The sequence below is a fragment of the Salmo trutta genome, unplaced genomic scaffold, assembly GCF_901001165.1.
Source record: "Salmo trutta unplaced genomic scaffold, fSalTru1.1, whole genome shotgun sequence".
Taxonomy (NCBI): Eukaryota; Metazoa; Chordata; class Actinopteri; order Salmoniformes; family Salmonidae; genus Salmo; species Salmo trutta.
Genome location: NW_021822941.1, coordinates 2,924,449 through 2,938,027, shown reverse-complemented (window position 1 = coordinate 2,938,027; position 13,579 = coordinate 2,924,449). Strand labels below are relative to the sequence as shown.

The window sequence follows — 13,579 nt, the reverse complement described above, 5'->3', positions numbered from 1 at the left end:
GGACAACAATACATCATAGTCTATGTGGAGGATAAATAACTACACACCAGGACAACAATACATCATAGTCTATGGAGGATAAATAACTACACACCAGGACAACAATACATCATAGTCTATGGAGGATAAATAACTACACACCAGGACAACAATACATCATAGTCTATGTGGATAAATAACTACACACCAGGACAACAATACATCATAGTCTATGGAGGATAAATAACTACACACCAGGACAACAATACATCATAGTCTATGTGGAGGATAAATAACTACACACCAGGACAACAATACATCATAGTCTATGGAGGATAAATAACTACACACCAGGACAACAATACATCATAGTCTATGGAGGATAAATAACTACACACCAGGACAACAATACATCATAGTCTATGGAGGATAAATAACTACACACCAGGACAACAATACATCATAGTCTATGTGGATAAATAACTACACACCAGGACAACAATACATCATAGTCTATGGAGGATAAATAACTACACACCAGGACAGCAATACATCATAGTCTATGGAGGATAAATAACTACACACCAGGACAACAATACATCATAGTCTATGTGGAGGATAAATAACTACACACCAGGACAACAATACATCATAGTCTATGGAGGATAAATAACTACACACCAGGACAACAATACATCATAGTCTATGGAGGATAAATAACTACACACCAGGACAACAATACATCATAGTCTATGGAGGATAAATAACTACATTGATGTCTTCCCTTCTTAACTTCTCTGTTTCTGTTTGTTTGTAGTTTCTCACTGTTTGAATTAGCAGGTGTTATTATTAGCCCCTCATATGTGTGTGTATGAGAGACAGACAGATAGAGAGACAGAAAAACAGACAGAAAGAGAGAGAGACAGAGAGAGAGAGAGACACAGAGAGAGACACAGAGAGAGACAGAAAGACAGACAGACAAAAAGAGAGAGAGAGACACAGAGAGAGAGAGACACAGAGAGACAGAGAGACAGAGAGACAGACAGACAGACAGACAGACAGACAGACAGACAGACAGACAGACAGACAGACAGACAGACAGACAGACAGACAGACAGACAGACAGACAGACAGACAGACAGAAGAGTCCCCTAAGCAAGCTGGGCTCTGTTCACAAACACAAACAGACCCCACAGAGCCCCAGGACAGCAAACATATTAGACCCAACCAAATCATGAGAAAACAAAAAGATAATTACTTGACAGATTGGAAAGGATTAACAAAAAACAGAGCAAACTAGAATGTTATTTAGCCCTAAACAGAGAGTACACAGTGGCAGAATACCTGACCACTGTGACTGACCCAAACTTAAGGAAAGCTTTGACTATGTACAGACTCAGTGAGCATAGCCTTGCTATTGAGAAAGGCCGCCGTAGGCAGACCTCAAATTGTATTAGTTATGAGCCCCTAACCAACAATGCAGTTTAAAAAAAATATGGATAAGAATAAGAAATTAAAGTAAAAAGTAATTAAAGAGCAGCAGTAAAATAACAATAGCAATACTATATACAGGTGGGTACCTGGCTGTCAAGAGAAGACAGGCTATGTGCACACAGCCCACAAAAAGAAGTGGAAACTGAGATGCACTTCCTAACCTCCTGCCAAATGTATGACCAGTTAATTCATACTGTATGTTGTAGTCTGTCCAAGAGGAGAATCACACAAGACTGATCTCAGTTAATTCATACTGTATGTTGTAGTCTGTCCAAGAGGAGAATCACACAAGACTGATCTCAGTTAATTCATACTGTATGTTGTAGTCTGTCCAAGAGGAGAATCACACAAGACTGATCTCAGTTAATTCATACTGTATGTTGTAGTCTGTCCAAGAGGGGAATCACACAAGACTGATCTCAGTTAATTCATACTGTATGTTGTAGTCTGTCCAAGAGGAGAATCACACAGGACTGATCTCAGTTAATTCATACTGTATGTTGTAGTCTGTCCAAGAGGAGAATCACACAAGACTGATCTCAGTTAATTCATACTGTATGTTGTAGTCTGTCCAAGAGGGGAATCACACAAGACTGATCTCAGTTAATTCATACTGTATGTTGTAGTCTGTCCAAGAGGGGAATCACAGAAGACTGATCTCAGTTAATTCATACTGTATGTTGTAGTCTGTCCAAGAGGAGAATCACACAAGACTGATCTCAGTTAATTCATACTGTATGTTGTAGTCTGTCCAAGAGGAGAATCACACAAGACTGATCTCAGTTAATTCATACTGTATGTTGTAGTCTGTCCAAGAGGAGAATCACACAAGACTGATCTCAGTTAATTCATACTGTATGTTGTAGTCTGTCCAAGAGGGGAATCACACAAGACTGATCTCAGTTAATTCATACTGTATGTTGTAGTCTGTCCAAGAGGGGAATCACACAAGACTGATCTCAGTTAATTCATACTGTATGTTGTAGTCTGTCCAAGAGGGGAATCACACAAGACTGATCTCAGTTAATTCATACTGTATGTTGTAGTCTGTCCAAGAGAGGAATCACAAAAGACTGATCTCAGTTAATTCATACTGTATGTTGTAGTCTGTCCAAGAGGAGAATCACACAAGAATGATCTCAGTTAATTCATACTGTATGTTGTAGTCTGTCCAAGAGGAGAATCACACAAGACTGATCTCAGTTAATTCATACTGTATGTTGTAGTCTGTCCAAGAGGGGAATCACACAAGACTGATCTCAGTTAATTCATACTGTATGTTGTAGTCTGTCCAAGAGGGGAATCACACAAGACTGATCTCAGTTAATTCATACTGTATGTTGTAGTCTGTCCAAGAGGGGAATCACACAAGACTGATCTCAGTTAATTCATACTGTATGTTGTAGTCTGTCCAAGAGGAGAATCACACAAGACTGATCTCAGTTAATTCATACTGTATGTTGTAGTCTGTCCAAGAGGAGAATCACACAAGACTGATCTCAGTTAATTCATACTGTATGTTGTAGTCTGTCCAAGAGGAGAATCACACAAGACTGATCTCAGTTAATTCATACTGTATGTTGTAGTCTGTCCAAGAGATGAATCACACAAGACTGATCTCAGTTAATTCATACTGTATGTTGTAGTCTGTCCAAGAGATGAATCACACAAGACTGATCTCAGTTAATTCATACTGTATGTTGTAGTCTGTCCTAGAGGGGAATCACACAAGACTGATCTCAGTTAATTCATACTGTATGTTGTAGTCTGTCCAAGAGGGGAATCACACAAGACTGATCTCAGTTAATTCATACTGTATGTTGTAGTCTGTCCAAGAGGGGAATCACACAAGACTGATCTCAGTTAATTCATACTGTATGTTGTAGTCTGTCCAAGAGGGGAATCACACAAGACTGATCTCAGTTAATTCATACTGTATGTTGTAGTCTGTACAAGAGGGGAATCACACAAGACTGATCTCAGTTAATTCATACTGTATGTTGTAGTCTGTCCAAGAGGGGAATCACACAAGACTGATCTCAGTTAATTCATACTGTATGTTGTAGTCTGTCCAAGAGGGGAATCACACAAGACTGATCTCAGTTAATTCATACTGTATGTTGTAGTCTGTCCAAGAGGAGAATCACACAAGACTGATCTCAGTTAATTCATACTGTATGTTGTAGTCTGTCCAAGAGGAGAATCACACAAGACTGATCTCAGTTAATTCATACTGTATGTTGTAGTCTGTCCAAGAGGGGAATCACACAAGACTGATCTCAGTTAATTCATACTGTATGTTGTAGTCTGTCCAAGAGGAGAATCACACAAGACTGATCTCTGTTAATTCATACTGTATGTTGTAGTCTGTCCAAGAGGAGAATCACACAAGACTGATCTCTGTTAATTCATACTGTATGTTGTAGTCTGTCCAAGAGGAGAATCACACAAGACTGATCTCAGTTAATTCATACTGTATGTTGTAGTCTGTCCAAGAGGAGAATCACACAAGACTGATCTCAGTTAATTCATACTGTATGTTGTAGTCTGTCCAAGAGGGGAATCACACAAGACTGATCTCAGTTAATTCATACTGTATGTTGTAGTCTGTCCAAGAGGAGAATCACACAAGACTGATCTCAGTTAATTCATACTGTATGTTGTAGTCTGTCCAAGAGGAGAATCACACAAGACTGATCTCAGTTAATTCATACTGTATGTTGTAGTCTGTCCAAGAGAGGAATCACACAAGACTGATCTCATTTAATTCATACTGTATGTTGTAGTCTGTCCAAGAGGAGAATCACACAAGACTGATCTCAGTTAATTCATACTGTATGTTGTAGTCTGTCCAAGAGGGGAATAACACAAGACTGACAGCCTGTCATTTTATTAAAAGCATTCAGTTGATTACATGGCAGTTTAGAGAGAAACATCATAACAATAATCTACTTCATAATCAATAATCAATATCATAACATTTATAATCAATAACATCATTATCTATATACTACTAACAACATCATAACAATAATCTACATTATAATCAATATCATAACATTTATAATCAATAACATCATTATCTATATACTACAAACAACATCATAACAATAATCTACATCATAATCAATAATCAATATCATAACATTTATAATCAACAACATCATGAGAGGTAAATAACAACAACAACAAACAAAAATGACTTGAGAAAAAGATGACCCCTTTATTAAAAAACGTTTAAAAATACCAAGAATGACCAGATGATTATAATAATACATGAACTAAGATAAAGACAAAAGCAAAAAGCAATTTAATACATTCTGGAACACTAAACAGATGTAATTGAGCTACTCGCTTAAAATAATCAAAACCACATGTTACCCAGAACCCCATGTTACCCAGAACCCCATGTTACCCAGAACCCCATGTTACCCAAACCCCATGTTACCCAGAACCCCATGCTACCCAGAACCCCATGTTACCCAGAACCCCATGTTACCCAGAACCCCATGTTACCCAGAAACCCATGTTTCTCTGGTGGTAAAAACCAAACTAAAGGAATAATGGTGGTTACAGTCACTCCTTTTAGATTTCTTCTAAGGTTCTAGAAAGAGAAACTAATTCTGAACTTGTTATTAAAATTAGAACCACTTCAGGTTTGTCACCACATTTTAAACACCAGTCCACTGCTGAACATCCATTTAAAACACAAAACTGACCTAAGATCAGCATGTAGGGTCAGCTTCATTCTACTCCTACTCCGTCCCCTGGGCTGCTCTCTCCTCTCCCGGTCCAGCTTCAGCTCTGGAGCTCAGAGAGACCATCTCCATGGCATTGACATTAAGATCCATGCTGCTCACCCTGTTCACTCTCTTCTGCCTCCTGGTGGGCTAGGGAGACACAGCACCAACAGTCAGACATTTACTCTCAAGTATCTCCATTCTCTCTCCCTCCCTCTCCCCCTCACCCTCTCCCTCTAGTTTAAATGACTTGTAACGTCTGAGTAAATGTCTTTACCTTGTAGTACAGGTAGGAGATGGTGATGGCTGTCAGTAGGATCAGCAGCACTACAACGTGTCTGATGATGAAGGCTGGCAGAGGAGAGGCTGCAAACAGAAACACCTTTGATGAGGGGACTGATCATCATCACATAGATCTGTGGGAAATCTGTCAATGACAAAGTTATAAGTCTGGTTCATGTTCAGTTACCTGTGATGGTGAGGGAGAGGAGCTCACTCTCAGAGGAGAAGTTATGAGAGAAAACATCATTGTCATAAACACATCTGTAGTTCCCTTGGTGGGAGTCATCTGCAGCAGGGAAGAGGAAGGCAGCAGAGTGATTGACAGCTGGCTGGGTCTGGGTTCTGTTGGAGCCGGTGAACGTGAGGAGGAAGGAGCCTCCTGGGTACTGTGGCTGAGTGGAGCAGGTGATGGTGAAGCTGTAGCCCCTGAACACCTCGGGCCCCTGGTGGCCCCTGGAGACCCCTCCCATTGAGTCAGTAAGGGAGATATCAGGCTGGACCAGGAGATCTGTAACAATAACAGAGAACAAGAAAAACCTCTTCAACTAGTTTCCTATAGATATGACAATAACATCAGCATGTAACAGTGCTAGCCACCCTCCCTCACAGGGCAACATGAGTAGTGGGCCTACAGTCACTGAGACAACATATGTTCATATCAGGCTTAAGCAGGACATCTGGAACAAGAGGAGAGAAAAAGAAAACGTAGCTCCTCAACTACTTTCCTCATTTAGATATGACAATAACATGACATGTGACAGTGGTAGTGAGTAGAGACGTTCACTGAGATAACACTCAAATACAAAGCATTCTGGGATATTTAAGTTGTATTTGATTCCTACTTGACTGAGTGATCTATTTAGTAAAGCAGACTGACAAGCTAAACAGTCATCATGAGAGGTGCAGAGGAAGTTGTATGAATGAAGGAAATCAGTTGAATATAATTATAATATCTTGTTATTACCTGAGCAGATCACTGTGAGTCCAGGACAGAGATCATAACTTCTGGAACACTCCCTCAGTACAGACTCAGACCCAGAACAGATGACTTCAAACCTTCCAGTGGTGTTTCCAGGTAGTACTGAAACAGCGGAGCCACAACCCAGCTGTCTACACACTACTGCAGCTACACGTGTCCTGGCCCAGTTTTCAGCTCCCACAGTCCTCCACTCTCCCTGGTCGTACTGCTCCACTCCACCAGCACAGCGACTGCCTCCTCCCACCAGCCTCACATCATCAGGCTCTGAGAAAAGAAAAGAGAGAGACAGTAATCTTACTATTTTCTCACTAAAACACACCTATATTGTCTCTCATATTCTTCACTCCAGGTGAGAAACAATGTTGATTGAGTGACAAACTGTTTCTTACCTGAGCAGGTGAGTCCAACAGCATTACCAGGTAGACAGGTGTTGTTTTCTCTGTCTGAGGTGTCACAGTCCAGGAGAAGGGACTCTTTGCCTTTACACTGGAACTCTTTATCCCAGGTCTGACCCTCACCTTCTCCATAGAGCCCCCCCTGTAGAGCTGCAGGAGCCCCACAGCCAAGATCCCCACAGACTACCTCTGCATCCTGCCGGTCAAAGTCAGCTTCACACACTGAGGCCCAGGACTGATTGGACTTCACCTCCACTCTCCCAGAGCAGAGACCAGCTCCATCCACAAGCCGCACAGACTCTGGAGAAAAAGACTTAGTTGAACATTCAATCAGTTTTGTTGATGACACTGTCAAGGACTAAACACAAATATGTTGGATAAAAGATTGTAGTTTGCTATGTTTGATACTGTAAGAGGTAGAAATGGGTTCTTAGTCACTCAGGATAGGGTTGGGAATAATGCAGGCAGGAGACAGGAATAAGTTCACTTCACTTTATAGAAAATAAACAGCTGGACATCCATCAGGCAGCTTCACTTCAGTACCATCTGAACTACAATGATCTGCCCATGAACATCTCCCATAAACCAATATGACAAACACAAATATAATGTTTAAATACATCTGACATCTCTCCCTCTATTTAAATAAAATAAAAACACATAAAACATGATACATGGTAATATTGTATAATGTATAAATAAATCTCTCAATATGACCAGTCTCTTACCTGAACAGGTCACATGATGATAATATCTACTATAACAGTAACCAGGTCCTCCTATGAAGCCACACTGTCTAATAGAAGACGCATCTCCACTACAACTATATAGTGTGACTCCTCTTCTTCCATCTTCAGCCAGAGGTCCTCTAGATTCAGCTACAGGATTCCCACAGTCCATCTCTCTACACACAACCTTAACCTCTCTCATCATGCTCCATAACACAGAACATAGAACTGACCACTCTCCTCTGGTGAAGACTTCCACTGTCCCAGAACAGGAAGTGGTCCCATTCACCAGTCTGACTGAGAGTTCAGCTGTAAACAGCAGAGAGGAAAACACAGTGGTGAGGACTGATGATGACAGTGATTGTGTTATTCTAACAGCAGTAGTGCTTTGTGGTTGACAAGTATTAGTAGTTCCATAAAACACTACTTGTTATTGGGGTTTAGAATGGTTTGTATGGACACATGAATTTCTCCATGTGGGATAATAAAGTTGACTAATATTGAACTGCTATAATCACTGTAGATTTATGCTCTACCTACCTGGTGGACTGACGCTTTGAGCCTGGAGATCTGAGGAGAAAGAGAGAGACAGAGGAGAAAGAGAGAGAAAGAGACAGAGAGATCGAGAGAAACAAAGGAGAAAGGGAGGAGTCAAAGGAAGAGAGAGACAGAGGAGAAAGAGAGAGAAAGAGACAGAGAGATCGAGAGAAACAAAGGAGAAAGGGAGGAGTCAGAAGAAGAGAGAGACAGAGGTTAAATGAACATCAATATGACCTTTCATGATGTGATGGGGAAGACAGGCTTATCGTTGGTATGGTGCAACAACACCCATGTGTATATACACAATATATACAAAAGTATGTGGACACCCCTTCAAATTAGTGGATTCTATTTCAGCCACACCCCTTCCTGACAGATGTATTAATCAAGCACTCAGCCATGCAATCTCCATAGACAAACAATGGCAGTAGAATGGCCTTAATGAAGAGCTCAGTGACTTTCCCCTCTCTCCTCCCCCTCTTGTCTCCTCTTCTTCCCCTCGTCTCCCCCCTCTAGTCTTCTCCCCGTCTCTTCTTCTCTTCTCCCCCTCTCTTCTCTTCTTCTCCCCAACTCCTCTACACTTCACCCACCCCTCTTCACCCCCGCTTCTCTTCTCTTCTCCCCTCCCTTCTCCCCTCTCTTCTACTCTTCTCCCCCTCTCCTCCCCTCTCTTCTTCTCTCCTCACCCCTCTCCACTTCCTTCCTCTCCCCTCTCCTCCCCTCTCCTCCCCCTCTCCTCTCTTCTCCCCTTCTTCCCCTCTCCTATTCTCCCCCTCTCTTCTCCTCATCTCCCCCTCTCCTCTTCTTCCAATCCCATCCCCCCTCTCCTCTCCTCTCCTCTTCTCCCCCTCTCTTCTTACCCTCCCCTCCCCCCTCCCCCCTCTACTCTTCTACCCCTCTCCTCTTCTCCATTTCTCTTCTCCTCCCCTTCTGCCCCTCTCCTCTCATGTCCTTCCCACTCTCCTCTCCCCCCCTCTCTTCTAATCTTCTCCCCCTCTCGTCTCCTCTTCTTCCCCTCCCCCTCTCCTCTTCTCCCCCTCTCCTCTCCTCTCCTCTTCTCCCTCTCCTCTCCTCTTCTCCCCCTCTCCTCTTCTCCCCCTCTCCTCTTCTCCCCCTCTCCTCTCCTCTTCTCCCTCTCTCAGTATTTTCTTCTCTGCTCTCTTCTCCCCCTCTCCTCTTCTCCATCTCTCTTCTCTTCTCCCCACTTTTCTCCCCCTCTCCTCTCTTCTCCCCTTCTCTTCTCCTCCTCTCCCCTCTCCTTCACTTTCCTCCACACTCCTCCCCCCACTCCTCTCTTCTCCCCCTCTCCTCTAATCAAAGGTAAGGGAATATTTACAATAGTATATTTGATTTTAGATGGTTCCAAGATGGCGCTAAACGGTATCGCCTAGCCTATTTTTCTGAGCATAGCACCTCGTTTATTGCAAAGTGTGATTTCCCAGTAAAGTTATTTTTAAATCTGGCAATGCAGTTGCATTCACGAGATTAATTCTTTGAATGACAATATTACATTTTAACAATGTTTTCGAATAGTAATTTTGCAAATTGCAGCACTGATTCACCGGAAGCATTTGAGGGAAAATATTTTCTGAACATCACGCGCTGATGTAAAATGCTGTTTTTATATATAAATATGAACTTTATCGAACAAAAAATGCATGTATTGTGTAACATGATGTCCTAGGAGTGTCATCTGATGAAGATTGTCAAAGGTTAGTGCTGCGTTTAGCTGTGTTTTGGGTATTTGTGATGCATGCTAATTGCTTTGAAAATGGCAGTGTGATTATTTTTGGCAGGGTACTCTCCTAACATAATCTAATGTTTTGCTTTTGCTATAAAGCCTTTTTGAAATCGGACGACGTGGTTCGATTCAGGAGAGGTGTATCTTTCAAATGGTGTAAAATAGTTGTATGTTTGAGAAATTGGAATTATGGTATTTTTGAAATGCGATTTCACTGGCTGTTGAATAGTGTGGGATGGTCACGTCCCACCTTGCCCAGAGAGGTTAATCCAGCCGCTGTGTCAGATTTCAAAAAGGCTTTACGGCGAAAGCATACCATGCAATTATCTGAGGACAGCGCCCCGCTTACAAATGCATACAAACAATTTCAAGCCAAGTAGAGGAGTAACGAAAGTCAGAAATAGCGATAAAATGAATAACTTACCTTTGATGAACTTCATCTGGTTGCACTCACAAGAGTCCCTGTTACACAATAAATGTTTGTTTTGTTCGATAAAGTCCCTCTTTATATCCCAAAAACTCTGTTTTGTTGGCATGTTTTGTTCAGTAATCCACTGGCTCAAAGGCGGTTACAACAGTAGAATACATGCTAATAGTACCAGTAAAGTTCGTGGAAACGTCAAACAATGTTTTTTATTCATCCTCAGGTTGTCTATTGTCTTTATAATCGATAATATTTCAACCAGACAATAGCGTATTCAATACAAAGGAAAAAGAATGGAGGGCGCACTCCTGGTCGCACGCCAAAAATCTCTGGTTCATTCGACCGACCCTCATGAAAGGCTCTCATTCTTCTTCATTTCTCAGAATACAAGCCTGAAACAATGTCTAAAGACTGTTGACACCTAGTGGAAGCCATAGGAACTGCATTCTGGGTCCTATCCACTTATATGGTCGATAGGCTTTCAATGGAAAAACACTCACATCAAAAGAATCTCACATCAAAAGAATCCCACTTCCTGGATGGATTTTCCTCAGGTTTTCACCTGCCATATCATTTCTGTTATACTCACAGACAATATTTTAATGAGCCCTTTTTATGACACTAAAATAACCTTCAACTACAGTATATATGAAGGGATTATTGTCATTGTTACATTATATAGGCTACAGTAAGTTATATTCTTCCATTTTAAATAACAGGCTCTCCCACCATCTAGAATCACCAGGTCTGCTTGTAGATGAACAGAATGTCTTGGAAAGACAGACCTTTAGACCTCATAGGCCTGTCCAATACATTGTTGATTTTTTATTATTTATACTTTCCTTACAAGTTGGGATTTAAATTGATGTACACGCCATGATGTCTCAGTGAAAAATGTATTATATATTTATATTTTAATTATGAAAACAATTTAGAAAAATTCACTCAAATCCTGTTAAAATGTATATAGAGGTATTAGTCTCATGATACAGTATATAAATGATATTGTTCCATTTTAAACAGCCTAACAGGCTCTCCCACCATCTCTAATGATCTGGTCTGCTTGATGATGAACAAAATGTAGACCACAGCATGATTATTATATGACTACCACATCTCTGTACCCCCCCACACACAATCCATGTTTGGCAGATGCTCTTTTCATTTATAATTTAACCCTTAGTCAACAATTTCTGCGGCCGTGTGGAAATCTGTAAAGTCCGATCAGTTTGGCCTGTAAACTATGGAAAGATGAGACTCAGGAACACGATGATGTTCTCCGTTTTGCTCTACGACCCCATAAGCATCGTCTGAAGTCATACAGTCCATCTGCCAACTTCTGTCTGTAGTGTCAGAACCGTTTGGACAACACACTAACATGACCCCACTATGGAAAGGTGAGTCTCTCAGGAACACGTACAGGTTGTTATGATCTAGGACACACTAACATGACCCCACTATGGAAAGGTGAGTCTCTCAGGAACACGTACAGGTTGTTATGATCTAGGACGTCCACAAGCTTTACAAGACTCGTCTGAAGGTCTCCTGGTACCAGTTTAACACATTTATGGAAGTATATATATGGAGATAGTTTAGTTCCACAAAATAAGGGGTTAAATACAAGTAAAATAAATTAATGAGTTTCCTGATCTTTTTCCCCCAAAATGTACAAATCCCAGGACTATTTGGCCCTAAACAGACATTACACGGTGACAGACTATCTGATAGAAAACTGAGGAAAAATTTACAATGTACAAATGAAGTGAGCATAGCCTTGCTATTGAGAAAGGATTGAACTAGGCAGAGAGAAGACAGGCTATGTGCCCACTGCCCACAAAATGAGGTGGAAACTGAGCTGTACTTTCAAACTTCCTGCCAAATGTACAACGATATAAGAGACATATATTTCCCTCAGATTACAAGGACCCCAAAATAATTTGAAAACAAATATAATATTGACAAGCTCCTGTATCTGTTAGGTGAAATACCACAGTGAGCAATCATGGCAGCAGAATGTGTGACCTGTTGTGATGAGAACAGGGTAACCAGTGGAGAACAAACACCACAGTAAATAAAACCTAGGACTAGATTTATCACTTTAGTTCATTTCCCTTGACATTTGTACTTCTACTTTTTGTACACACAGCTCACACTCTCTTACAGACACCAGCTGACTGAGAGGGCCCTAGTGGAGCAATCTGGCTGAGAGGGCCCTAGTGGAGCCAGCTGACTGAGAGGGACCTAGTGGAGCCAGCTGACTGAGAGGGACCTAGTGGAGCCAGCTGGCTGAGAGGGCCCTAGTGGAGCCAGCTGGTTGAGAGGGCCCTAGTGTAGCCAGCTGGTTGAGAGTGCCCTAGAGGAGCCAGCTGGCTGAGAGTGCCCTAGAGGAGCCAGCTGGCTGAGAGGGCCCTAGAGGAGCCAGCTGGCTGAGAGGGCCCTAGTGGAGCCAGCTGGCTGAGAGTGCCCTAGAGGAGCCAGCTGGCTGAGAGGGCCCTAGTGTAGCCAGCTGCCTGAGAGGGCCCTAGTGTAGCCAGCTGGTTGAGAGGGCCCTAGAGGAGCCAGCTGGATGAGAGGGCCCTAGAGGAGCCAGCTGGATGAGAGGGCCCTAGTGGAGCCCAATGTCTTTTCATATCTGACTTCTCACCAGTGATGTCATCACAACCAGTCACCGGTGACCTGCACATTGACTCAGCTGGCTCCACTAGGGACCTCTCAACCATCTGAATTAGTCTGTGAGTTACTTTATACCCATGTAGAGACTGTTTTATTTTCTCTCAACCAGCTGGCTCCACGCTCTCATGTGCATGTGCTTCCCACCAAAATTGTTGCTCTGCATCCAGAGATGTTCCTTATGATGTCTGCACCCAGCTCATTATGTATCTGCCTGTCTGCATTATTCACCAGGGAAAGGAAACATTCTGTGAATACTGAAGCATTGCATCAACAAGGTGGCTCTGATAATATTGAAACATTGTATAAATGAACGAGGCGGCTCGGAGAAACTGAAACATTTAGTATCAACAAGACAACTCTGAGAATATTCATATTGTAACATAGTAGCCAACGTGGAGGCAGCAGGGCCAGCTTGTCTGTCTGATATTATTGTGTTGCCTACGCAGCATCTGGGTGCTCATTATATACTAAAACCAGCCCTACAGACACACTATAGCTAAATAACTAAAATATTTAATGACGTTATGCCAGCAATATTGATCTGTTCATCTTTTAATTCAGGAAGATAGACAAGCAACACTGATGGAGTGAGAGGTGGAAATGC

General features: G+C 41.9%; 1 pseudogene; it reads right to left on the bottom strand.

Moving 5' to 3' along the window:
* Positions 1-4,939: 4,939 nt before the first annotated feature.
* Positions 4,940-8,214, bottom strand: LOC115187410 (CD5 antigen-like; annotated as a pseudogene).
* Between the last annotated feature and the right edge of the window lie 5,365 nt (positions 8,215-13,579).